Below are 26,931 nucleotides of genomic sequence, written 5' to 3' on the forward strand. Positions count from 1 at the left end.
AGAGGTTTCCAGTGATGGGGAGTCCCAAGAGCCTCCTTGGAGATAACGTATTCAAATGATTAACTGTCTGTATAGCTCATAAAGTTTTCTGTCCTTAATTTTCCTTACTGTGAATTAATTCAGTCACCTGTTCATAAAGTATAAATAATTGTGGTTTTCTTAATTAAAATCGGTTGTATATTGGAAGATAGCTGTTATATCTACTTTTTGGACCTTATTTTTTATAGACTGAGCAAATACCCTCCTTCCTAGGTCATGCTTTCTAAATCTCATATGAATAATTACCTTCCATGTCCTGTGGTTAACATCTGTTAATATTTCCCAAAACACCACTTGTCTCTCTGGCAGCAGACTTGCATTGCTGACTCATGTTTAGGTTTTATCCTTCCTAACCTCTATGTTCTCTTTCTTACAAAACACATCTTAAAGTTTGCATTTGGTTATTTCCAAAAGAAGCTGGACTTTGTCTACCTTTATACCTAGTTGTGTTCATGATGTTGGATGCTTTTCCTCCTTGTCGAGATCATTTGGCATGCTGGTGCTGTCCTCCTGAGTGCTTACAGCTTCTCCACACTTGGTATCTTTGTGTTACCAAAGTCATTCATGAATAACTGGGTCAAGCACAGCCCCTGTGGAGATACACTGGTGTTTTCTCTCAATTTGGAAGTGAGCAGTGGAAAGCTCTTCTATGAGTGCGTTTATTGTTAGTTTTTTTTTTTTTTTTTTTTTTTTTTTTTTTAATATCTGCCTTACTGTGGTGGAATATTTCTGTCTAATCAAAATGTATCTAACTCCTATATGATACAGTAGGTATGCATTTATTTATTTATTTATTAAAAAAAAAAAAAAAAAAAGGAAGGAAAAAAATTGGGTTGACCTGATTAGTTTCTTCACCAAATATATAGAGAGAAATGTGGCGGTGGAGGACCAAGTCCTCAGATGCGGAAAAGGCAAATATAAGGGCCAAAGTCAATTGTGGATAGGAAGGAAGGCCAAAACCTGCTAAGGATAAGTGAGGATGGACACTGGAGAGAGACTTGCTGAAGACAAGTCAGCCAACCCAGCCCAAGGCTGCTGGGGTAGGACAGGAGCAGCCTTCACTTGGCACTTCCAGGAGCTGTGGTGGAATCTGCCAGGAGGCTGGATGGCTTCTGAAAGTCCTTCCCAGCACTCTGCTCTGGGGAGATAATAAAAGCTAGGTTTGGGCCAATATTTAAAAGCCATAATTGTTCCAAATCAAGTTCTTAAAAAGCGTGCTTTGTTTTGTGAGGGGTATGTGTGTGTGTGTGTGAAATGTGTGTAATATTGAAGCTTTGCTACAGCACAAATACGGATACAATAAGTTAATGCATTAGCTGTATGTTTAGTTAAAGACTTGGACAGTGTGTAGCACAATGCAGTTCTCTGAGGCTTCTACACACTATAGTAGAAGTCTATAATAGTAGAGACTACTGGAATAATAAATAAACAGTAAGTATAATAAATTAATTGTATTAAAAAGATTGGATAAATTATACATTATGAGATTATCTCTTGAAAAAGTACAGCCTATATTTTTTTGTTGTTGTTGTTAGCTCTTCATAGTTTTTTCTGTTTCCAAGCCCTGCTACCATAGACTTTAGTATTCATATTTTCTCTTCTGCTAAGAGGAGTAGCCAGCATCTCTGCAAAGCCATACTCCAGTTAGCTATTTCTGAGGCAGGTCTGATAACTGGCTGTCTACAGTTCGGTCGTCTGGAATAAAGGAAAATATTTAGAAAAAATACCAATATCCTCCATGAAACGAAAGGATAAATTATTTTTCTGAAAGTGACAGGGTGTTAAATTCCTTTTCTAAATTAATTCTTTAACAAACTAGTGTAAATAAGCAATAGGGAATGGAAAGTGATTAAAAATGTAAGAATTAACAGTAAAGAGTAGGCAAGGAATTGTTGTATATACAGATTTGCATCCTGTGACATAAAGAGGATTAAGGAATAAATTTATCTCTGGCATTTATTTTTGAAAAAATCCTGGGGACAGGTGACATAACTCTAATGTGCCAACACCCCAGTGTGGTCAATGGGACAAACCCAAAGAGTTAGTGTAGGGAAAAAATCTGTACACTTTTTTTTTTGTGTGTGTCATGTTCCCACTCAAACTATTCAGTTAAAATGATAAAATTAAATTGATTAACATGATGATCAGTCTGGAAAATGGCATACTATTTTTCTCTAAATGTGGTTTGTGGAGAAATTTATAAAGCAAAATGATTGCATAGAGAGTTCTAGTCTGTGAACCATGTTGTTATTGCTACTGCCAGTACTCTGTCTTCAGATGGCAGGAACTCTTTCAGCCTGTAAGGAGTGAGAAATTGCTTTGTTCTCTGACAGTCTGAAAACTGCTTCTGACAACCGTCTCCAGCCTTGATTTAATTAACAGAAGTGATGATTCTCCCCAAAAGAACAAGGCCACGCAGGGATCGCCCTGAGGAGGCGCGGGCAGTAGTGGTGTCCGCAGGTCCCCTCCTCGGCAGCTCGAGCCGCAGCAGCACATCAGCTCGTGTTAGGCTCATCCCTTTGTTCCTCTTCTGAAATCCCATGTGCTTCACGGATTGCTTGTGTCTTCTGTGTGTGACAATCGCTTAAGGTAGCAATGGGGAAATGTTTGCAGAGGTCAGTGGTGAATGGACTGCTGCTTACTCCTCAGTCGTGCACTAAGGGTGCTCAACACGTGCCCATGCAACTGCTGCTCTACGTGACACCTGTGCATGCTGAGGAGACTCATGAAATTACACCTTAGCTGACCAAATCAGCGACAAGTTAAAGATTTCTGTCTTGAAAATAGTTGTGATATCACTTCTAAAATCTGATGATGTGTAACAGAATGACTTGTAGGCCTGAATCTGTCTTGACAGAAATGTGACAGCTTACTTAGGGATTTTCTTTAAATGCTGCTGTGCTATTGAGGTAGCTCCTCAAAACCCATGCTAGTTCAAAAATTGTTGCAGTAGAAGTTATTCCAATGTATCTATAAGGTAGATTGTTGTTCTGCTGTGCTGACAGCTGGTGCCCACTAATCCGTTTATTTGGCTGCACCGTCTTTCTCAGCTGCACGGAGGTAGGATTGCAAAGTGGGAAGACACCTCCTTAAGATACCCCACTTTGCATGTTTTTTCACTGTTACTCTTGGGGGGTTAGGGAGGGCGGGGTGTGTGTTCATTTTCTTCTAGGAACTTCCCATCCAAGCTTAGTGTTTTACATTCCAGCAGAAAACCCTTGATCATGTTCACGCGTGGCAGAAAAATAAAAATAAAAAATAAAATAATAATAATAATAAAAACTTACTCCTACATGGCCTGATGAACCTTTTCCCCTTTAGTGTAGTTGTTGTTTTGTCCTCTCAGACGGGGCTAGAGGTAAGTAGAGTGTTCCAGCTAGCCAGCGCCTGAAATAATTTGGATGAAATTTATTATTATTAGCATGCAGAAAGGGCAAAGCCAATTGCCACACGAGTTCATTACAAGGGAATTATTCCTTTATATACATTTACTAAGAGTCAGGCTGAAGTGAGCTGGCTTATTAAATTGCAGAACTTGGATACTGTTATCCCTCCTCCAGATTTATTAGGCATGCTTTTTCCGAAGGGCTGCGTTTCTGTAATGTGCTGCGTGGCACGCGCGGACACCTGACAGATGCTCGGCATCTTCCTGCATCCGATGAGGGTCGCAGCTTTGACAAATGCCAAAGAAGGGCTGTCGGGGATGCTGCCCCGGGGGATTTTACATGTACCCAGAGCTCGGGAGAGGCTGCTGTGAAATAAACACTTGTTGTGGGCTGGCTGCAAGCAGCTTGCATCGGCTGGAGGTCACGGCGGTTCCTGCCGGCACACCAGAGCTCTGTCTGAGAGCGCGGGGTGAGGGGACAGCCGCTAATAAGGGACCCTGCGTTGTGTCAGCAATGTGCTGTGCTGGAGAACAAAGGCACACTGTCTATGCTCATAATCTGTCATTTGAAAATTAATGAACAAATGGCAGGCTACAGATGGGATGGCTATGAAACCCCTTGTAGCAGGCGAGAGCTGCTTTCCCACCGAGCGCTTTCTGCTTAATGATTTGGTTTCATATTTGAGGAAGTCTTTGTTGCTGTGCGCTGGTTCTGGGCAAACTACTTGTTGGGGGGAGATAAACTTTCCGAAGGACGTTTCATGCCTACAGTAAATACTTACTCGTCTTAGGTCCTTCAAAACAATAATTACGTAAAAGGTCTTTTTGATCATCTGTTGTATCCCTACATTTTTTTTTTAATATTATTATTTTCAGTAACCAGCTTCGGTTTACCTTTTCACAATTCAGATTTACGTAAAAAGTTGATGATAAATGAAAATCAAGTCCTTCTAACAAAACAAGGTACTCTGTAAGCTCTGAACCCAAAAGCCTGACTTGGTTTCCTACTGATTTGCATTGCCCGTTGCTCATCATGGAACAGTGCTCAAGCAATTTTTGTCTTCTCCAATGGGCAGGAGATAATACTGAGTTAGTCACAGACTAGATTATATACAGACTGGCTTGCCAGTGAATATATCAGGATTTACCATTCAGCTGCTCACAAACAGCATTTATAGTGTCCTTTTTCTCAGTGGAGGTGCTAGTTTGAGATTTTTCTTTTGAAACTTCCCCGTTCATCAGTGACTGAGGGGTTTGTTTAGATGGGAGACTGCAAAAGTGTAAAAACCTCATTTTCTCAAAAAGCTGTCCTAGAAAATGGCATTATTTCCTTGGCCAAGAGAGAAAAAGGAAAAAAAAAAAAAAAAAAAAAAAAGTTCTCATCAAACCAATCTATTTCAACATTATAACCTTTATCCCCTAAGTGCGTGTTTTTTGCCAAAACCCTGCTCATTACAGAGGATTTTCATTTCTCTCTGATGGGCTTATGCTGGTGGTGTTATCAGCGGGTGACTTCCCGGGCCGGGGGGCACACACAGCAGCTGGAAGCGAGGACGGAGCCTGGGGCGATGTGTCCCTGGGGAACACGAGTGCAGGGAAGCAGGGCCTTCATCCCAGCTGCCAGAGCAGTGGCATCATCAGGGGTCTGTGATAAGCACGGGAAGAACAACATCAAGAAAGCACTTGCAAAACTGTTTGTTGCTTACTTTGCAAGTGAGAACAGCTGAAACCAGCCCTTGGTGCCACTCATTATTAAACGCTTTCTTTAGCAAATGGGCTTGAATGCAAACATTGCCTTTCGTCTCCCTCTAAACTGCTAATGCTTTTGACATATTTTTGAAGTTCCCATTTAGAACTGTAGCCTTTGGACTCCCTGTAGTTTGCTGGCAGTGTCCAGACATGTAACTTTATTTCTCCTTCTTGTATGAAGTACTAAAAACCAGTGAGAAAAGGTAGCTTAGCGTAAGGATTAACTCGAGCTACAGTTTCTCTTCACTCCATTTTCTGTTCAGTCATTCTCATACTTCCAGAACAAGTGACCTGTCATTTCAGAGCGCTGTGTCTGATGGAAAGTGCTGCACTGGATCCCCCAGGAGTCAACAGCTGCAGTCTGAATGCTGCTAGTGGGAGGGGACGATGGTGCTGTCAGGGAGCAAATCAGAGCAGTGCTGTCACTTGAAGAGAAATATTTTGGGAAAACGATCACGTTTCTGTGGAAAATAAGTAGAAAATAATATTTTGGATAAAAGGTTTCAGGAGTTGTATAGTGGTTTCATCAGGTTATTTGGCCAACTGTCCCAGTTTGAAGCTGATTCTACTAAAAGCCCTCCTGGAAAGTGTGTGCAGATATAGGATGCTGGTAGCTGTGGAAAACAGAAAAGGAATACCTTGGACAAGCTTGAGATTACTGTGGCAATCAAAGAGAGAAATAAGCTGAGTTTGGGAATACATTTTACTTTATAATTCACTCAGCTGTAATGGAGGATGGAATTTAAAATATTTCTTGCTCTATTTCAATTGACTTTTATGAGTTCATTGAATAGCAGGCAGGAGGACAAATTCAAGTGTCCTAAAGATCAGGCTTTGCAAGTACCACATATAGGAAGATATGGTACTGAATGCTTTCACCCTGACAAATGTGGCTCTGCTGGCACATGGTCCATATTCCCAGCTCTAGGATGCATCACCCTGAAAATTGCAAAACTAAGTATTAAGAAATATGCCTTGAACATATGCCAGCTAAGTTCCTTAAAAGGATCTGAGACAGGGTGACTCACTACTCAAATGGCCATTCATAGCATCTGCAGAGCATTTCAGGTTAAATTCTCTGAAATAGCAATGATTCCTTGTAGAAGCTCCATGTTGCAGAGCCAGTGCTGCCGCAGCAGCCCAGGGCTCAGGTCCTGGCACAGCAGGAGGAAAGGAGGTGACAGCAGCCTCACTACCACCAGCCTGAGCAGCGAGGAGGAACACGGAGGCTTCCCATAATAAGGTTTGAAATTACTGAGTTGATTTAAAAGCTGATCTGGAGCAGGGTTTGGGTGTTAGTCAGCTGGTTTGCCACCTGGGTCACCATGAAGGAGCATACTTGGAATATTGTCTGGTCCCAGCGTGCCACTTACAGTGCATGAGGCAGGGCCGGGGAAGCACAGGGGCTTATGAGACCACATTTATGAAATATTTGTGATCTGTTGATGCATGAACTGTAGTAAATACTTCATGCCAAGGTCTATCTTTCCATATTCTTTTGATCTCTTTGCTGTTTTGTGTCATTTAGCATTGTTTACTGCACATTTTGGCAATGAGAACAGAATCGTTTTTTCTATCAAGTCTGTATTTTTCAATTTCCTTCTCAGCCCACATTTTTTTCCCTCTCTCTCAATGAGGCTGCTTTTTCAGTCTCTCACTGCTGTTTCCCTGCCAGGGGTATACCGAGTATTTCAGTTTTGAAGACCCTAAATTCATGCACTCTGTAGGAACCTACCTTCCAGAAAACACTAACTTCATCTGCTGAAAAGCAGATCCTTTTAAGCATTCCTCTGACTTGGGAATACAACCACTCTCAGCCCTGAGCAGCCTCAGCTGGCACAGCTGGGTGAAGCCAGGAGGAACATGCCAGCACGCCTAACAAGCTCACACTTGGTGGCTGTGGTCCGTGCCAGGCTGTGAGTGGCAGCCTGTTTGCCTCCCTGCCTCCTTCTAAGTGCAACCAGCTTCTTTCTGTCTTTTTCAATAAGCAGAGGGAGCTGCACATCAAGGCAGTGTCTTTCATGGCTGTTTTGCATAGCTTCTGATTCACAATTGAGGAACCTTTACTGATTTTTTTTTTTTTTTATTATTTGTTTGGGTGTACTGATATATTCAGTTATTCATTTTTCTTCTTTGAACCTTGGTAGGGGAGAAAGAAAGAAAGAATAGTTATCTGCTTTCAGATTTTGCATATACTGTATCATAGTCTCTTGCAGTTTCTTATGGAAGAGGGATCCAAACTCATCTGAAGTTAATGTGAATCTTTCTGCTAACTTTCATGTTACCTCAGTGGTCTCCAAACAGTGCTGTGGCTTGTTTGACAGTTTGTATAGTGGCCTTATTTGCCTTGAGTTTGGGGGGGGGGGGAGGGGGAGGAATGGGAATATTCTACTTACAGCCACAGAATCAATTCTCTCTGTAGGCATTGATTACTTTTGTCTCTGACAAGTTGAATTGTATTCTCATCTGTCTCCCATCCTCAAGTCCAGGTCTTTAAGTTGAGCATGTCTCTATGTTCCACAGGTGTGTGTTTTGCAGAGGTAAACCAATGTTTTCCTTTACAAAATACAAGGAGAGTAATTTTGCCTCGGGTAAATTATTTCTCTGGGAAAACCCATTCAGGAATGCTTAGGGAATTGTATCTCAAGATGAAACAGAAATCTGTCTCACTTGTAAGATGTGAGTCAATTTTCATGTCTATGACAGCTGAAGGAAAATTAGCAGAAAAAAAAAATGTACAGGATGTAAATGTACCAAACACAGTAAGCCCTTCAGAATATGTACACACGGTAGACCCTACACTTCCTAGCAGCTTTTGATGTGATTTTCTGTCTCCTGTGAACTGCTATGTGCAGCTGTCAAGGACCCATCCTGAGCCCTCCCCTGTTTATGTCAGATTTCTTCCCCATCTCATCTCTGCCTTTTTGAAAAGACAGGGTGATGGCATGACTGTCCTTCCAGCTCTGAGGTCTGAAGGTGGCACTGCCAAATGGTGTCAGGTGAACTACGGACACAGTGAGGAGTGCTGCCCCAAGGGTTTCCCTAGGGTGATGCAGGACTCCCACATGTCCAGTGTGCATCCATACTGGACATGTGTGGGGTCAGTGCTCTAAATCATGTGTATAAGTCTCCATTGTCTGTCTTTAAAAGGCAAATGATGCTTATTGCTGTGAATTTCATTATTCTAAGGTAGATGTGTGTTTTTGAGGTTTGGCAATTAAAGAAGGAGACAAAAAAAGAACTAATATATATATATATATATATATATATATTTGATGTCAGGTTTGATTAAGCTGCAAATACACACCTGTACTTTTAATTACTTTACTATCTTGTTTAAACAGCTGCATTTTTTGTCACTATAATGTGTGAATGAGCTTTGGTCTTGCTTCTTCGTGAAAGTCAGAGGTCTGGCATGCTGCAGCTCTCCAGCCTATGCAGGCACCAGTGGCACTGTTGGGCCAAGGTGGCTGCGCATCAGCAGCAGAGCCTGAGACCAGCATATTATTACCTTGTGTTTCTTTATGAATCCTCTTTTAGGCAGGGGAATTGCATAACTTAATTAATGTGAGTAATACTAATTATTTTGGATCTGTCATTGCACAAGTGATGATGAATAATGCAGATACCTCTGTGGCACTAAATGCGGTGGTTGAGGATCTTTTTGCCTTTTCCCCTCGTCATCCATCGTGAAGTATTGTGACATTGGGTGACATAGATAAACCTGAATTCTGTAATTAAGTCTTATTTTAATGATCCTGGAAAATATTCAATTTTGCATGTTCTCTTGGTATAAATGTGGCTTAATGAGTCTTTCAGCTTTCCTATCTGCTTACTGCACTGCTGACATTTCTCCATTCAGATAACAAGATGCAGGAGGATAAAACTATCTTTAAAAAGCTCCACACTGGCATATGTAGGTTTTCATATTAATGGAGATATTTTTGTGCCTTTAGGTCAATGGTTTATTGACGTTTATCTGTGGAAGGCCATGTCAGGCTTCTTACAAAGCAAATATCCCTAAAAGAGAAATGAGGAATTCAGTGGCTAAATTAGATATTTATTTATTTATTTATTTATTTTTCTAAAAGAATTCACCTTATTTTCCATGAGCATTGATGTAATTAGGATTTTTTTTTTCATGTCTACTTGTAGAAAGCAAGTTTTATGACTTCTTGCACTGGCTGCTACATTTAAAAAAAATAAATAAATAATCATATATGATGAAAACAGTGCAACCACAGGTGTCAGCCCCCTCACCATAAACTGTGTAGAGATTCAATTAAAGTGTGCTTCTACAGGAAAAGCTCATTCTTTCCTTATTCTCTCATGCTCTCCTCATTCTTTCTCCACAATGCATGCACTTGTGGGAGTGATGCCCCACATTTCCTGCGGAAACGTCTGGCCCCATCCTCTTGACACCCTCCCCTCAGAAGTTTATTCACATAGTCATAGAATTATGGATAAGATTCCCTCTCTGTCTTCTCCAAGCTAACCAGGCCCAGGTTTCTCAGACACTCCTTGCGTGACAGATGCTCCAATCCCCTCATCTTTTAAGGGTGATCCACATTGCAGTATAAGCCAAGATGGTATTTCCGGAAAATAAGCAAATGCAAGGCATATTTATTTGCTCTGTGACTTGAACTCAAAGGTTTTCAAATGAGAAAGAAAGTGCTCTTCAATTTCCCCAGTAGAAACAGTTATAAAGAGAAGAAATAGGTTGAAATAATTGACTTGATCTTCTAGCCTACGGCCAAGCAAACCAATCACGTACAGAAGTATCAGATGTATTCTATGTATAGAATGGTGGAAAAATCTGGTCTGAAGCACAAGTTAACACTATCACACGATGATTTCTAGGTATGTAATTACAATCATGCTGCATTTAGTAAGTGTGAATACTTACATTCCAGAGATTTGTTATCAAATTGGACATGGGGCTTAATTTAGATTAAATGCAGAAACTTAGTGGTTGAAAATTGCTCTGTATTTTGTGCCTCATAGGCATAAAGTTCAGATGGAAAAAAAAAAAAAATAAGATGGAGAGGGAATAAATACTTTATTTGTAGAGACAATGATACATTTATTTTTCTTTTCTAATTTACCATAAAGGTGCATGCATGGTAACAGAAACAAATCAGATACAAATCCATTGCAAACCAGAGGTGCACTGCATATATTAAAATAGAAGATTAAGCACCCTAACCAGGGCCCTGTGGTAGCTTTTTTGGAATTGATTATTATGAGACTGAGCCCAAATAATAAGCATGAAATGTTGGTTAGGCTACATCTAATGTGAACTACATCTCAGCAAAAAAAAAAAAAAAGAAAAAAAAAGAAAAAAAAAATAGAGCTTATTTTTAGCATTAAGCGATGAAATTGAACCAGATTTAGAAGAAACACTTCAGACTATTTTGTGCAATTGGCTAAAACAAATATTAACTCCATAGTAATGTATTGCAAATAAATTAAATTATTAAGGGTTAGTAACTGGTTTAGTCTGCAGAGAATCCGGTGTAAAAAGCTTTAACTCTTTCCCTGGTCCTCCTTGATTCTTTTATCTTTGGCCCTAGCAGCAGTCATGTCTATCTCCTGCACCAAACACTCATACCCTCCAGGGATGTCTTTGGCCAAATTGGTCCATAATCTTCAATAAAGCGTTCTCCAGAGGGTTTTCTTACTAAATGCTCTTGATAAGTAATAGCATATGCAAAGCAGATCTGCACACGTACGTCTTGTCTTGTAGTAAATGGCTGAAGTATGGCAGGGAAGTGCACTGCAAGAGAACTTCTGTTAGCTGAACCCAAATTACTGAAATTCTCATAATGTGTGTTCTGTAGAAGGATGGTCATGCTGGATGGGGACGATAGGAGAAAGGAGGTGTCCCAGAGGCTGTTGGGGGCAAAACATGGTGTCCTGGAGGTGTCCCAGAGGCTGTTGGGGGCAAAAAGGCAAATGTGATGTTCGTAATGTGACAACGGTAGATTGAAGCACGAGAGACCAGTGGGCCATGCTGTGGGTCTAAGGAAGCATAAAGCGGGTGAGGGTTTGTCTGCCCCCAGGGATGCTTGGCCTGAGTGGGAGGCCACCTGTGTACCAGTGTGGTAAACCAGTGTGGTGGGATGGTGAATAAGGAGGAAAGGAAAGGACTGAGTCAAGTATTTTACATAAAAAATTGTATGTCAATGCTGATTTTTTGTGACATTTCCACAAAATAGGAGCTGAATTGATATGGCTGTGTAGTCTTTTTTGTGTCTTAGTGCTACTCAACCCAGTCATAACCAAGCCATACTGGCTAACACTAAAATACCATAATTGTTTGGTTTGTAAGCCACTGTATAACTGTGTAAGAATGGTCTTAGTTCTGCTGATGAAGACAAGCTAAGAAAGTGAAGATCCGTGTGGAAAATCAAGTGCTTCTTTAGATGGGAAAAAGATACAAATTTGATCTTATTTTTTCATAAATAACCAATAATTAAGAATAAATACAATAGGATAAATTGGCCTGTAATTCAAGCTTCTTAATGTACCAGTTGCATCCTGTGGATCTGGAGTCTGAATTTTCAGCTGCTAGAGCATGAAGGCACCAGTACTGCCTGCTAAAGCTACCAGTGAGTGCTCAGCACAGGCTCTGCACACAGGTCCTGGTCTCTGCTTGCCACCAGCGTAATCCCAGATGCTGAGCAAGCAGCTGCTGCCCCCCAGCACCGCCCTTAATTCCTTGAGATTCCTCATGGCCCTTTTCGGTTCATTTCCTGTGCATTGCTGAATGCAGCAATCGGAAGATCCTGGTGAAATAACAGTTTCATTTTAATAATCTAAATGGAGTTTGTTGCACTGGAGCTCTAATGACACGCATACTATGATGTTATGGCTTTATGCTGTATTGCATCTGGGCATATTCAAGTATGAAGTTCTTCACATACAGGTTAAAAAGAATTCTTTATTAGATGTACAATCTCTCTTGAAAGAAATTGCACATTTTACTTTCTGTGTGATTAAATATTTCGCTACCAAGAAAAGCAAACTGTTAAGTTTGTACAATGATACATCTGCAACACAGCAGACATTTGCCTTGTAAGAGATGATTGCTTTTCTCTGATGGCCTGGATTTTGTCCGTATGCAGTAGTATACCCAGTAATAAAATTAAGCTGTCACTACTGATAATAGCTTTGGAATGAAAGATATTTTCTTTTCATAGAAATGGACTTCCTCAGAAGTCTAGCTTCTGACACAGATGAGATACAAATGCTAATTTCTCACTGCTAGGTGTGTGCTTAATACCCTGAGCAGGGCCGTGGATGATTTCAGTGTGGTGAGAGAGCTGGAACAAAAATAGTCCTGGAGAGAAACTCCAGCACTTGATGAAAAAATAATACAATCAATTAATAGATAATCAAGTATTAATAATTCAGATGGGCTGGGGGATGAAAGTTGTTAATAATTAAATGTTATTCTGATGGATTAAAATTAATCATAGTATCACCTCTCTATGTGGAGGCATCCTAGTGATAAATTTGAGTCTACCTCCTGATAGAACAGATTTCTGTAACCCACCTCACCAGCAGTGAGTGTGCAGTCAAGAGATGTGGGAAGCATTCCTGTTTTTTTTCTACATTTTTATAATCACTCAGGGGAAAAAGCTTTAACATCTGCAACAAAATGGATTCCACCAAAGTATTATTATTATTATTATTATTATTAATTCAAGCTCGGAGTTTCTTTGTTACTTCAGAAGCTTCTTTGTGCAACACAGCTTGGGGTGGCCACAGGAGATGTCAGGGTGCTTGAGATCGGAAGGTGGAGGTGCTCCTTCATGTGTAGGAGCTGAGCAAGAAGAGAGCCTTGCGCTTGTTCTACTAAGTCATGTTTGGTGATTACTCCAGCTTTACTTCTCCGTTGATTCTTCAGCACACCTCCATTTTAGATTATTTTTTCTTGTAGTATTTGAGTCCTTTAACTTGTATAAACAAACACTTCAAAAAGCTGGAAGTTTGCAATTTTCTCATGAATTTTATTCATAGATCTCAAGTATGGAAATACGATGTTTGAATTCCTTCCTTGACTGCGTTTTTTGCTCAGGGCAGTGCCTGTTACATTGCAGGAGGAAATAATCTGTTTCATTTTTCTGTCTTTCCCTTTCTAGCCCTCTGGCCTTCTCATATCATAGCTACAGCTGCAGATGCTTTTTTTCTGAAAGTTTTTGGTCATATTAAGCTGGGTGTGATGTTAGCCTCCTTAGTCTGATGTGGCCTGAGTAGAAAATGACACATTTCTACATTCAGAAGAAAATGGCCAAATTAAGTGATATATAAATCACTTCGGAAAATGTAGCAGGTACAAAGTCACCAGAGGAAGAAGGGCACAAACTACTCAAGATAATTTTGGAATAATGAATAAATGGGAAGAAAGCATCTTTATTTTATAGCCTGGACACATACATTAATTTTCCAGGTAGTTCTAACCTCCTTGTTTCAAGCAGTGGACATATTTCAGTCTCAAAAACAAGGAAGTTCTCCAGGTCCTTAAAAAAAAAATAAAAATAATAAAAAAAAAAATCTATTTTCCTTGTCCCCTTTCCTAGTAGCACCTGTCAGCTCTAAATGCAGTATTTTTTTGTGGAGCATTTGAGATTCTCATAGTTAGTCCTGTATTCAGTGACTTCTGAAGAAAGGACAGGATAAAAATTTGGACTCATGAGAGGATCCAGAGACTCGCAGGCTTTTGCTTGCATTTAAATTCTTCTGCTTCTTGGCACTTGTGTTTGATATCATCTGGGTTTTCACTGTAGTTTGCCCCTGTAAGTGGTACCTTGTTTGCTACGGCTCACATTACAAGCCTGTATTGTTTGCTCTCGGCAAACACGCTGACCTCCAGTGCTCCAGCATCTGGAGTCAGGTCCGTCTTCACGTAAGGTGTGACTCATTGCCAGGCAGGGCACAGAAACTGAGAGAGAGCCAAGGAGGGGAGGAATGAACTGAAATCTCAGCAGATTGTTCCTGATGCAGTAGTGTAAGGGTCTGTTTTTCAAGCTGGTTTATTCTGAAATTGCAGACTTGCACATGCATGAACACCAGAAAAAGATTTGATAGAAAAAAAAAAATTAATTTTTCATATATTTAATTTCTAATGGGTTTACACACTAAAAGTGTTAGTTGAATAGAATAAGATATCAAGATTTAGATGTATAATACGAGAAATTATATTTAAATGGTAATTAAATTAATGGAATACTTTAATTACTTCCATCATTTACTTAATCTTCTACAGTAGATTTTCAAGCATCTCTAGATCAGGAAGCAGGTCCTTTTAGAAGACCTTGTTGAGATAATTAAAACAGGAGGCAGATTTATCACAGTCAGCATTATAAAAAAGGAGACGAACAAAGAACATTTCCCTCATGGTTGAGGTGTGTGTTTCTCCTGCTTTTCAGACACTTGCCTGGGGAGCAGTTCCAGGACCCCAAAAGCTGTTTTTGTACGTGCTGCAAAATTCTCATATGCAGGTCTTTTTATTGGTGGGTTTTGAAGATGAGACCTAGCTGGGGGATGCTGGGGAGCTGCAACTCACTTGTGGCTTCATCAGCACACAAGAGGGTGGGAAACATGAGTGATTTTCCAAGTTTAGAGCTCTTGTTTACATGTAGAGGGGTTTTTATGTCTCAAATCAATACAGAATTACTGTGAGGAAAGCTTCTTGTTTGTTTGCCCGTATGTCTTTTTTTTTTTTTTTTTTTTTTTTTGGTGGTTATTTTCACTGAAATGCACCCAATTCCCTCTAGTTTTACCAGAATTCTTGGCATCCCAGGGCTCTGTTAAAGTAAGATAAGATCAGCTTCAAAGCTCTGTGCTGGTGCTGCAGAGGGCTAATCACAGAAAGGTCTGGAGGAGGTAAGAAGGTAAACTTGGAAAAAATAGAAACTCAGCGGCCCTCTCCTGCACATCGCTTTTCTAGGAAATTTTCCTTTGGTGAGGGATGTTGAAAGAAATGGTGTGATTTCCGTGAGAGCATCTCAGCATGCTACGACCTGTGTATTGAGAGGTGTTTATGAGAGCTCTTCCAGCTCAAACCCACTGTCTGTCCTTGTCTTTGGTGTTGTCATCTGGCCCCAGAAAGGTAGCTGATTGCAAGAGGGTGGAGATGAGCAGCAGTGCCTGATATTGCTCTTGCCTCACTGCTTTTGACACCTGAAATCAACTCTCTCTGGTGATGAGGAGTGAGCTGAAGGAGTTCATTGATGTAACCTCGGTCTCTTTTACCCTTTCATGCATACTTAACTACAGGTATTCATACATATCTACCTCCATGTGTGTGTTTTTTGTGATGGGGAGACCCACAAGTTTGCATGTCTGCAGAATGGCTTCAGATATTCCGCCTACCTGAAATCTTTGTACTCTTACCAAGCTCTGCTTGCTCACAAAAATATCTCCTCTGTGCCTCAGTTTCCCATCCACCTAGTAGGGGAAGAGCTCTGCTTGCTCTCTTAGGATTGCTTTTGAAGACAATTACAGAAAGAGGTAGTCAGTAGTTTGGGAAGGAGGAATGTGGCCCATAGGGAAGGGTTAGGAAACTCTGGAAAGAAATCTTTATTGAATATCTTCCAGGTTTAGGCTTGTGTTCTTTATTTTCTTTCCTGAGCTGTTTTTAATTTTGTTTTGGGGGTCAGTGTGGGAATCACGGTAAGCATTTCATTGAGGATGAACTGTGTAATGACAGTGATTAGCATTCACACAGGGTACTTCAGAGATGGGGAAAAAGACAGCTCGACAAGTTTAATAAATGCTTTAATAAGTGGATCTGCTTCCTCGGTGCATGGGGAGAGTACACAAACCAAAAAGATAAAACCCAAAACCCACACTGGGATTTTCAAATTACCCCTAGAGATTGTGCAGAGATTACTTATGATATTAATGTGAACAGAAAATCCCTTGAAATCCTCCTCTCAATCATGTCCAGTGCCTGAAGGACTTGCTTTCCTGGAGGGAACTGTTTCTGGAAAGAACTGGGAGCTGCTGCTCATGTGTTGGGCTTCAAGGGCTCACAGGTTTCAGGCTTTGAGTCCCAAGGTTTTAAGTAAGTTGAGCTGAGTAAAGGGCTTAAACCCATGAGTGGAATAAGAATTAAGTAATGCTTCCTGCCCTCTGTAGAAGGCAAAGCTGCATGGGCGGATTGGATCTGATATCTGATTTCCCGGGTCTGGCCCACAATCGACATAGGTTTATTCAGAAGTCACCGCCAGTCTGTCTGTTCTGGGCTGTCACCTGTCATGGCTCTTCTGTCTGCTGGGCATCGCTGCCCTTTTAAACAGATTTATACTATAGACCACGTTCCAGTTATGACCAGTAGAATATGAAATAAAGGGGGAGGCAGATGCACAATAGATGCACGATCTCACTGTTTTTTTTGTTGTTATTGTTGTTTTTTTTTTCTTTGATGTAAAATTCCATTTCATTTTTACTCTTTTTGATTATTCCTTTTTCTTTCTTTCTTCTTCAAGAACAGGTTTGAATTTGCTTTCTTTTTTCTTGTTACTGTAATGGGCTTTCTTGGCTCTACAGAAAATGAGAAATCATGGCTTGATGAGGTTGCTGTGATACAGTTAAAAGTTTAAATTATGAACTCACAGTGAGAAAATCAGTGATGCGTGATTAGTTGATTTTTTTTAAATAAAGCGGTCGTATTTTCGTATTCATGTACAGGAATGTCATGTCAACTGCAGTAGGACTTTTAATACATATTAATAGACTCGGTTACAATGTGGATTGTTTGTACACCTTTTGGCAGACGGCTGAGGTATTAGGTCTGCACAGTATAGATTAGTCACTTGCTAAAGAAAACAACACACGAGCAGTAAGGTCAACTCTGTTTGGAGACGGAGTTCCAATGCATCGGCCATTCAACCAACAGGGTTAGAACTGTAATCATTTTTTTCAGCAAAATAAAATAAAATTCCTATGTCAGAATGGAGCTCACTGTTGTTGCAGGTTTCCCACCTCCCAGGTTTTACTCCATTGTTTTACTCCGGCCTGTCTAGAGGTCAGTTTCCCCACTTGGTCACATACAAGGCAGTAAGCAGTCTGCCTTGAAATTTATGTCAGTTATGAATGGAGCCGATCCTGGACAATTTTTTCTGCTTTGTGCTGTTCAGGAAACAGAATTACCAGATGATTAATCTGTGAGTTCTTTAAATGCATTATGCTTCCCAGTTAGTGTCATGCCAATGTTGCAGGGTTTGCAGGAAATCCCTGTAAGCAAACAGTGAAGGGCGCTCACCTCTGAGCTGAAATGCAGCGGCTGCCTGGGCAATTTGTTGCAGTGCTCAGATACTTCCTTGCACAGATTGTTTGTAATCCCTTTGGTAGCCTTGGCATCACTGAAGTAGTCTAGAAAGAAATGTTTTAAAAATAAATATCCTGCATTTTCTTTATTTGAAATCTTTTGAGCAATCCTTGATCCTTAAGTTTTTTAGAGTAGAGACAGAGTAGAACTCTTAAGAGTAGAGGCTTATTCTTTATCAAAATGATTGTCAGGGAGCTTAATGAGCTTTGTGCTAGACCGATGACTTCAGCAACATGTCTGCAGCAAGAACCTTGCTCCCGCTGGCTGGGTATGCCGCTCTGCCCAGCGTGAAGGCTGCGCCCCTGTTCAGCTTATCCATGTAGCCTTTATGTGTGCCAAGACACCCATTTTGAATTAGGACTTAGTCATCTTTGTATGGAGCTAGTCCCTTTAAACAGTTGCTGTGTAGTGAAAGAAAAGTGAAAACAATTTCTTGTGCAAATCACGAGAAGTGAGAAACGTGCCTCTTTCTGCGGGTTGGGATTATGTTTCTGCTAAGCAGAACCTCATTTCCCAATGCAGAAGCTCTTAACTCTGCAAACTGCCCTCTTGAAAAGAAAGTGCAAGAAGATCATACTTAAATCTTCAAAGAGAAATGTTACGAGATAAGGTGGTAGCTAATGTTAGTGCATGATAACCGCCTGGCGGGCTCGCGCCATGCTGACGTGCCGTGTCACTGCCATCGCAGACAGAGCGGAGCTCTTTGCTGGAGATGTAGCAATTGCAGATCAAGTGATATATAATTTACTGAACTGCTTGTTAATTCTGTGAAGTTATGAAATCTCCTGGGCATGTAATTACTACAAGTGTTTGCTTGACTTTACTACATAGCTTGACATATACTGTAGAAGTTTGTGCCTTGTGAAATTATGACCTAGATATAAAATGCAACTATTAGGGAGCAAAATATTACCGTTAAAGGAGAATGGATGAAACTAAAAGCACTTTAAAAATGCCTTCCATGGTTTGGAATTGCAAACATCCATCCCATCTCCCGCTGATTACACGCGTTATAGTAGCAATTGTTTCCCCGGCTGGGCTTTAATTTCCCGCAGCACATTGCTGCGCCGCGCTCCAGCCCGCAGTCACGGTTCTACCAGCAAGACTGTGAGGACTGCATGGAGGGACTGTGTGATTGACAGATATTTTAAGCCTTTTTGTGGTTCAGGATTAGTGGCACTTTGACATGCAAGGGTAGGATGTAGGCTGCTGGGCCCTGCCTGCTGCGGGAAGCTCTGAATCCAGCGAGGAACGGGAAGGACTTTGGGATGCCGTTGGGGTCTTTCCTTCTCGGAGGTTCGGTGTCAGAGCCTGAGCTCTGTGGAGCCTGGAGCAAAGGTGGTGCCATCTTTGTGACGAAATTGAAATCACACTCCTGGTTATTTGTTGTGAAATTGCTGCTGAGAGCCTTTTAAGTTTAAGAAGGTTAGCCCCTAAGCAGGGGTGAAACAATAGCACAGGGTGTTTGAACTGGATATTGCAGGGTGTATGCTGCACCTGCAGCTTTGTACAGCATGCTGACCTAGCATGTTAAGCAGGTGTTGGGTTAGCCCCAGCCTGCTTTGTGCTGGGACATCTTCAGCAGCACTGGTCCTGTCTGCACATCCCTTAGGTCTAGAAAGAGAGGAGCCACACTGCGTGCCTGTCTGGAGTGTTGTGGAGTCCTGGGTGGTCCCTTTCAAGAAGGAGAAGTGCTAGAGATAGTAACTTGCTCCTGGATGGATCCTCCTGGCTGCATCCTGGTGTCAGCAGCCCTGGGGCTGTTTTTGCAGCCAGTGAGAGCTGCCTCTGAAAGGCTGGGATGTCCAAACTTGTCCTGGATTATGCGGGCTTAAAGTCATTGTGGAAAACACTGGTTTCTGAGTGTGAAAGCAATATTCCTTGTACCCAACAAGTTCGGTGAGCCAGCTTTGAACATTAGACAAGTTGAGAATAGAAACAACATTCACGCTCATAAAGCAAAGTTACAAAATTGGAAACGGTGTTACAAAAGAAAGCAGAGAAAATTAGGAAACTGAAAGATGCCTTTTAAACTGGGCTTGTTAGCAGCTGCAGAAGGTGTTACCTCTAAAGGAGGAACTCGTTTCTCGTTTGTCTTGACTTTGACTTTGCCTGACAGCATTCAGGGTCTGGCAAAGTCTAGTAGAAGTGAGAATCCATCCCTTAGATTTCACTGTTCTATTTAAATATATATATGTATATATATATATATAATTTTATTTTAAGTTTTATTTTTAACTTTCTGGCTACTACTAAATGTAAATGGCATTTTATAATAGCTCTCAAGCCCTCCCCAGTATCTCTGCTGATTTAGAGGACCTGTTTGTGGTGTTTACATTTACTTGCCTGGTGCCCAGCAGGGTGCTCAGGAACTGGGCTTTACTGGAGAATGAATCAGAGGAAAACAGAGATTTCAGACGTTGCCCTTTTATGTTTCTCTCAGGAAGCAGGCTGAATTGCAGACATTTGGTAATGTTTTAGAAATCATATAAATAATTTTAATAAAACTTCACTCTCCACTCGCTGCCCAAGAAAGGTTTTCCTGCCAGTAGGTAACAGAAGTTGGCTCAACCTCAACCTTGCTTTGCTTTACTAATTGCTTCCACTAACTGGAAACTCTGGGGAAGAGATTTGGTGCACATGAGTGGAATTTGATGTGTTTCCCATAGAAATGTATTTAGTTGGTTGGTTGGTTGGTTGGTTTTGCCAGTTAGGGTAAAGCCAGTCAGGAGCCTCTATCCTGACCTCAAAGGATACAGCCTGGTGCAGATCAGCACCCTCTGGAGCAAGTGCTACCGAACAACTCGTACAATATTGTATTTCACAGTGTTTCCCGTCTTATATTTATTTATGTGAATATAGATGAGATTTTCTTGCTGCCATTAGTCTTTCTTTTTGAAATAAATTCCCACTGTGTCTCTCCACTTGGAGAGATCAAGTGGGTTTGAAATCCTGCGCTGAAGGAGCATTTGCTGCTGTGCCTCAGTGAGCTGCTTTCCTCTCCCCTCCCCGCAGACCGCTGGCACCGCTGCAGCATCTCCTGTTCCCCACACGGTGCTTTGGGACCTGGTGCTTCATTCATTTCTTCCCTAGCGCATTCCTGCTCCTGGTGCACGAGTTCTCCCAAGCCCCTGCCCTGTCTGTCTCTGTGCAGTGCTGGTCCCAAACTCATCTGCATTCCCTGCTGTTCTGACAGTTTCTGCCCTCTCCCAGGAGCTGTTCACTCTCTCATCTACATCTAACAGCAGCTGCTTCGAGGCCCCACATAGCTCTATCCTGCTTGTTGGTGTCTGATCTAATTTCCTCGTATTCTCCTCTCTCTGCCTCCTTTTTCCCTAAACTTTTCTCTCCCCATCTCCTTTGCATGCTCCAAGTCCCGTGTTTGTCTGCTTGGCTTCACAGCACCAGAGCCCTTCAGCTCCAGCTTGTGCTGCGCTCTAGTTTCTGCATGAAGGGGTACTGCGAGCATCCGTGCTGACTGCTGAAACATCTGGGCTCAGAAAGATTTATTTTTTCCTCTTTATCTGTTTTATTTCCAGTGTCAAATGGGGTCTTAATGGGTGGGGGGGGTCTTAAAGGCGGCACCAAGTTGGCTCTGCAGTCTGCAAGCAGTGAGAGTCTCTGAGTCATGCTTCAACCACGTAGAGATGAGTCAAGGCAGGTGTCTGCTTTGTGAGCCATCGGCTCCAAAGCAGCCTTTGCCCAAGCAAAGTAAGTTTTTATTGGCATTTATTCAACCCAGTTGCCTTGAGTGCTATTGCTGGGGTGACCTTTTGGAGAATTCTTTCATTCACATTGTGAATCTCAACTCCTTTCCCATCCTGTAGGCAAACCTGCTTAGTATCTGTTATGGTTTAGCATCCTTTACCTCGTCAGCTTTATATTTGCAGTTGTAGGTGAAAGACGGGATAGAAGGAAAAAAAAATCACTTTGTGAAGCACTGTCTCAATTTACCATGCCATAAAATGAGAAGCTTTGGTGTAATAGTTACAGTGTAACTATGTAAATGACATAATTTAATAATGATTATTAAATCCCAGCACATTTTATTTATTTTCCTTTTTATTGATGGTTCCCCTTGCTAGCAAATGACAGGGTGCATATCAAAATTCATTTCTGTGGAGATACTGCATCTCTTGGGCTGCTTGGAGTGCAGGACACCTTTCAGGCGCAGGCAGAGGGTGCTCAGCAGACTTGTCAACTCTGCAAGAACAAATGTTGTCCACGAGGATAGAAGGAAGGGGAAAGAAAACTTGCACAGCAGCAAATATTTAATTAAAAGAGTTGCTTGGGCTGACTAGTTGTGGCAGCAGCTGCTTAAACAGAGATCAGTGCTTTAAATAACTGCAGCTAAATAAAAGACGGAGGAGAGTGGACGGGAAAGCTCAAAGGGCATGGGCTGTAATTGCAAAAGAGGTTTTCATTTTTACATTGCAGTGTCTTTACCAGCCATTAACAACTTCCCTGCCTGTTGGAAGACCAGGATATCCACAAGCTCTGGGGGTTCTATACGGCTGCCAAAGAGCAGAGAGGAGAGTGTGAAGGCAGGCAATACATCACCCGCAGCTCCTGCTCTCCCATGCCTTAGACATACTGGCTTTAATGAGGAAGTCTCCCACTGGCTGTTCTGCAAAGTAGAATAAAACACTAGTTTTATTCCGGTATTCTATTTCAGTAGCTAGATTTGCTCCTTTCTAGTGTTCCCTCACAGAACTACAGAGCCGCAGCCCTGCTCTAGGGCCTGCAGCCACTTTGGCCTCATGCCCTCACGCCAGGGAACTGCCCTGGCCACAGGCACATTTCTGCATTTAGTAGCAGTCTCTTGGTGAGTCCTCTTTGCACCTTCTTAACCTGGTATACTGTGGCCTGCACCTCTGAAAGATCCATGTTATTCACTTAATATGAAATATTATTTATAATAGATCAGCATTATCCAGCCAATGCCCAAAAGCATCCCTCAGGCTTTAAGATGCAGTTCAGCGATAGAATAACTGATGTTTACCCCAAGGAGGTGCACGTAATGGACGCACCAGGGGTGCTGGACAAGCAGGAAGAGCACAGGGTGCAAGGGCATTTCAGAGACTAGAATTGTAGAATGGCTTGGGTTGGAAAAGACCTCTGAAATCAACCAGTTTCAACCCCTAGATTTCACCCAGTTTCACCCACTAGACCAGGTTGCCCAGGGCCTTGTCCAACCTCTCATTGAACACCTTCAGAGATGGGGCATCCACAACCTCTCTGGGCAACCTGTTACAGTGCCTCACCACCCTCTGGGTGAAAATTTGTCTGTGCTGGGGAGAGCTTCTTGAAACACTCAGACCCGTAAGGAGTGAAGCCATGCAGCTCGGTTCTCCTGTGCCCTAGGGAGCTTTGTGGGCTCAGAGACAGCTGCAGGGGAGCACGAAGAAGCAGAAGTCAAGTCAGAGACATTTGAGAGTAAGGTGTATGGAAGGTCATGTGCAGTGCTTGTCTTTTTAATAACTGACTCCCCTCTGTGGTTTTCTGAGCTGTTTTCAGATCAGCATTTCTAAGGTATGTAGCGAGATGTGAGTTATCTCATATAACGAGTTACGGATTACAGGGCAATAAATGGATCTATCCATGTGGTGCAATCCAAATGGGACGAAAAACAACACAATCAACAGTATTCAGCTTTTAGAGAAAAAGGTGGCATAACACACACAGTGCTTACAGAAGCTCTGCAAAGTGTAGGATACAGCTTTCATGTGCCCAACATGTAAAGTGCTTTTTCCCAATATGCATGTAATTGATTTGTATGACACATCTGCAGATGGGCTGGTGAGCAAAAGTCACACTTGTTCTGAAGAATATCATGTTATAGGCTGAATGGGTAATGAAGGCCACGGTTCTGCATTGTTGATATTTAACATTAAGGTCCTCCATACAGTTTTATACAACTTGAATAGATTGTAATAATTCAAGCAGAATTTTCCAGTTCTGACGGATGTTTATTTACATTGTACTTCTATTTTATTTTTATTTACTTTAATTTCTAGTGAGATGGAGTTCAGAGTTTTCTAAAAATGGGGTAAGGAAAAAATATAGTATGTTTGTGCTCGACATTGGTACAGTCATGTCCCAGGGAAATGGTAGCAGCTCCAGCTTTTGGAACAAGGACTTGGCAGTGGGCAGTGCAGTTTAGTTGTACACATCTTTTTGCTCCCATGGAAAGCAAAACACCAACAGAAAAGAGAAAGGAACAGTACTGATGTAACCACGCTTGTGTGTAGTTAGTGGACAGTGCCTTTGTGTTGTTTCTGATCTGTACTTCTGTCCTCTGGCTTTGGGAGATGCTTTACCTAAATCCTGCCAGCTAGCTGAGGGAACAGACTCGGTTTACACCAAATTTCCTTATCTCCAGGTACTTGTTAGTAAATAGGTGGGTGATGATACATATTTCATGGCTTCTAGGCTGTCTTGATGGTGTGTGTGCTGTGTGTTTTGCTTCCTCATTATTGTGAACCTACGCTCCTTAGTTGGACTCAAATCTGGATGAAGATTTTCTGTGTGATCACCTGAAAATAATGCAGGCACTGGAAATTGCTTTTCTCTGTCTTCTCAGTAGTTAAAGGGCTGATGAACATGGATCCAAAAGAGAAACAGAATTAGTCTTTCCCTTTATTTCATAGCTGCTGCAGATACATTCAATATATTGTCAGCTAACTGTCTTCAATTTAGTTGATTGATGTCTTGATTCAGTATTCTGAACAAAGGCATTAATGGAGAGAAGCAAGTGCTGCAGCTAAAAACTCCTCTGGTTGTAGAGTATGACAGTACGAACACTGCATGAGCAAGTGCAGAAATCTTTCAGTCCCTGCTCCCCACAATCAGAAGTAATCCTCACCTTATCAGCAGCCCTGTTCCCTTGAAAACCTCGGTACAAAAGATTTCCATTAACATAAGCCATCAAAGCAAAACGATGACTTGATAAATTGCAATATTATGCAATTTAGTAGAACATCTCAGGCACTTCCATTAAGATTATAAACTTCTTCCTCACTGAAGATCCCACCTAAAAACTCATCCCATCAGTTTCTCACGTGTCTCTGAAGAGATCATTGTGGTAGTTCTCCTTTGGTTTTAGGATGTGATGCGTGCAAGCTGCTGGGATTCTCCTCTTGGGATCTTGGGAGCACACTTGGGGCAAGAGAGGGAGCAGTGCAGTTCACCTGTCTGGGATGCATCAGAAACAATTAATCCTTAATGAATCAAGTAGGAATAATTGCTGTTTGCTGCTGTTTTAAGGGTAATTTACTTGCAGTTAAATACCTTTTTTTCCCTGTGCACATTGTCACCTTGCTACAAGCACAGGGAACTCTCAAGTAAACACGGACTCATGCTGTGAAAATCACTACACAAAGTGGGAACCTCATCACTCTGCAGTGGTTTCTGTCACTGTCAGGTGATTTTCCTGCTATGGGGATGGCCCCCATACCACGTGCATGCCACACTCTTCACTCAACCCATTAGGTCCTGGGTGCTGTAAATTTCCCCCTCTTTTACTACCTGATAAAGTGCAGCCTTTCTCCAGTAACTTCCCAGCAGGAGACTGGGAGAGGGATGTGCTGATTTACCCGGGTTTTATGGGGAATGAGCAATCTCATTAAACCTGCGAGGAGCCCTGTGGGGCAGAACCCTACCCACACCTCCAGCCCACCAGGGCTCTGCAGAGCCCCTGGCCCAAGCTGGGTCTCAAGGTGAGGCAGGGATCCTTCCTGGAGGCATGGCTTTGCTATAAGGCGTTGGTTACTACTGCCACGAGAAAGCTCATGACTTTTCTATTGTTCTCCGCTTTGAAACAAGGAGAATGAGCGTGCAAAAGAACAAAGTGCCTTTGCCACAAATTCATTGTGAAACCAGGAAGATTTGCATCGCCTCCACTCAAGGAGGCTGTCTTCTGCAGTCTCATCTGAAAACAGACTGCAACCTGCTTTTATGTCCTTTGTGCCTGGCTGACACGCCGTCATTTCCAGTCATTTAGCCCTGGTGCTACTGTACTTTGTTTTGGGCTTCATGCTTGACCTATGAGCTGAAGTGCTAATCGCTGATGAAAATTTTGATTAATATGAAATGAGTTTCAGCCAGAAATATGGTAAGCTCATTTAGGACATGTTGTGTCTCAAGTTTAAAAAAAATAATAATTAAAAAAAAAGCTTCAGACTATGTTTTAATTTTTAACCAGCTGGTGTGCTTTCAGCTTTATCCCTAAAGCTCACATCTCTGCTGTTTTGCTACCAGCACGGGGGAGTGACTGTCACTGTGTGTCTGTGGGCTTGTGAAAAAGCCATGTGTACAACATTCCTCCCTTACAGCTTTATCTGCTGGTGCTGGAGCAGGCACGCTGATTCCACTGGTTAACAACTACTGAATAAACGTATGGTCATGCCTTTAGGAAAAGGGGATCCAACAGATACACTTGGGGGGTTAGACTGCTGTTACCTCTATAAATGTGTGCATGTATAAAGCCAAGAGCCTTATTTTATGATGTCTTGTACAAGTATTATGTAAAGTGTGCTTTGTAAGGCGATGGGGAAATATAATCTAAAATTACAGTAGGAAATTTTGAATTTATTTTTAACTTTAGATATCATAAAAACTTGCTAATTAAATCATTGTAGATCTCTCAGAAGTTTGTAAAGCATTTACATAAGCAACTTATGCTGCAGGATGTAATATGTACAGCTCAAGTACAATATTTTAAATCCAGATTTTGCCCTGAAAAAAAGAGATTGCTGCCATAGTAAAACTAGAAGAAGGCTAGAAGGAGTTAAGTGTGAAGGTACAGATGGGTTCCTACTCAGGAAAGGACCAAATTCAGGGATCCCCTGTGCTCCTGTGGCTGGGAGTTGCTGCCCCTGCCCTGCACAGAGCGTGCAGGTGCCCATTCAGCTCTGCCCGGCCCCTCTGGGTCCCTCAACTCGTAACCTTTAATTTTCTGTGTTTTCTTGGCTCTAAGTGCCTAAAATAATGAGGGCTTTTCTGCAGCCCACAAGAGGAATGTTTTTATGGCAGGCCATAAAAGTCTGTGTTGCATGTCCTGGTTGCTGATGTTAGAGGATGGGAAGAGATGAGTGCGAGGTAGCAATATTCCCTTGTCCTCATGCTCCTGGCTGGTCCCCAAGGCTCCTGAAAACTATGTGTGGCAGTTCACATAGAGCAAACTACTTGACCCGCTTCGAAATTGAACTGGGGAAAGAGCCCAGAATGAGGGACTCATTGCCTCAAGTGATGGGGATCAAAATACATCATCAATTAAGAAAAAAGGAAAAGGTACTTAAATTTGTGGAAGATACGCCCATTGGTAGCTGTTTTGGATGAAAGTTTAGGGGCACCACCTGTCTCAGAACGTCCTTCTACAGCTGTAGGAAGCAGGAGGATGCACGCACCTGGGGAGCAG

At 41.8% G+C, this 26,931-nt stretch overlaps 1 protein-coding gene across 9 annotated transcripts in view; it reads left to right on the forward strand.

Annotated features, from left to right (window-relative positions):
- Window positions 1-26,931, forward strand: part of CHL1 (cell adhesion molecule L1 like) — a 124,267-nt gene that overhangs the window by 37,155 nt on the left and 60,181 nt on the right. Inside the window, exon 1 of one of the 9 annotated variants that reach the window (XM_035337449.1) lies at window positions 6,304-6,416. The exons of the other annotated variants lie outside the window; for them this stretch is intronic. The gene's annotated coding sequence lies outside the window, so the exon portion shown is untranslated. Of the gene's footprint in view, window positions 1-6,303; window positions 6,417-26,931 lie in introns of those variants that run through there. 9 annotated transcript variants of the gene reach the window in all.

This window comes from Oxyura jamaicensis, chromosome 12 (assembly GCF_011077185.1).
Source record: "Oxyura jamaicensis isolate SHBP4307 breed ruddy duck chromosome 12, BPBGC_Ojam_1.0, whole genome shotgun sequence".
NCBI classification, from domain to species: Eukaryota; Metazoa; Chordata; class Aves; order Anseriformes; family Anatidae; genus Oxyura; species Oxyura jamaicensis.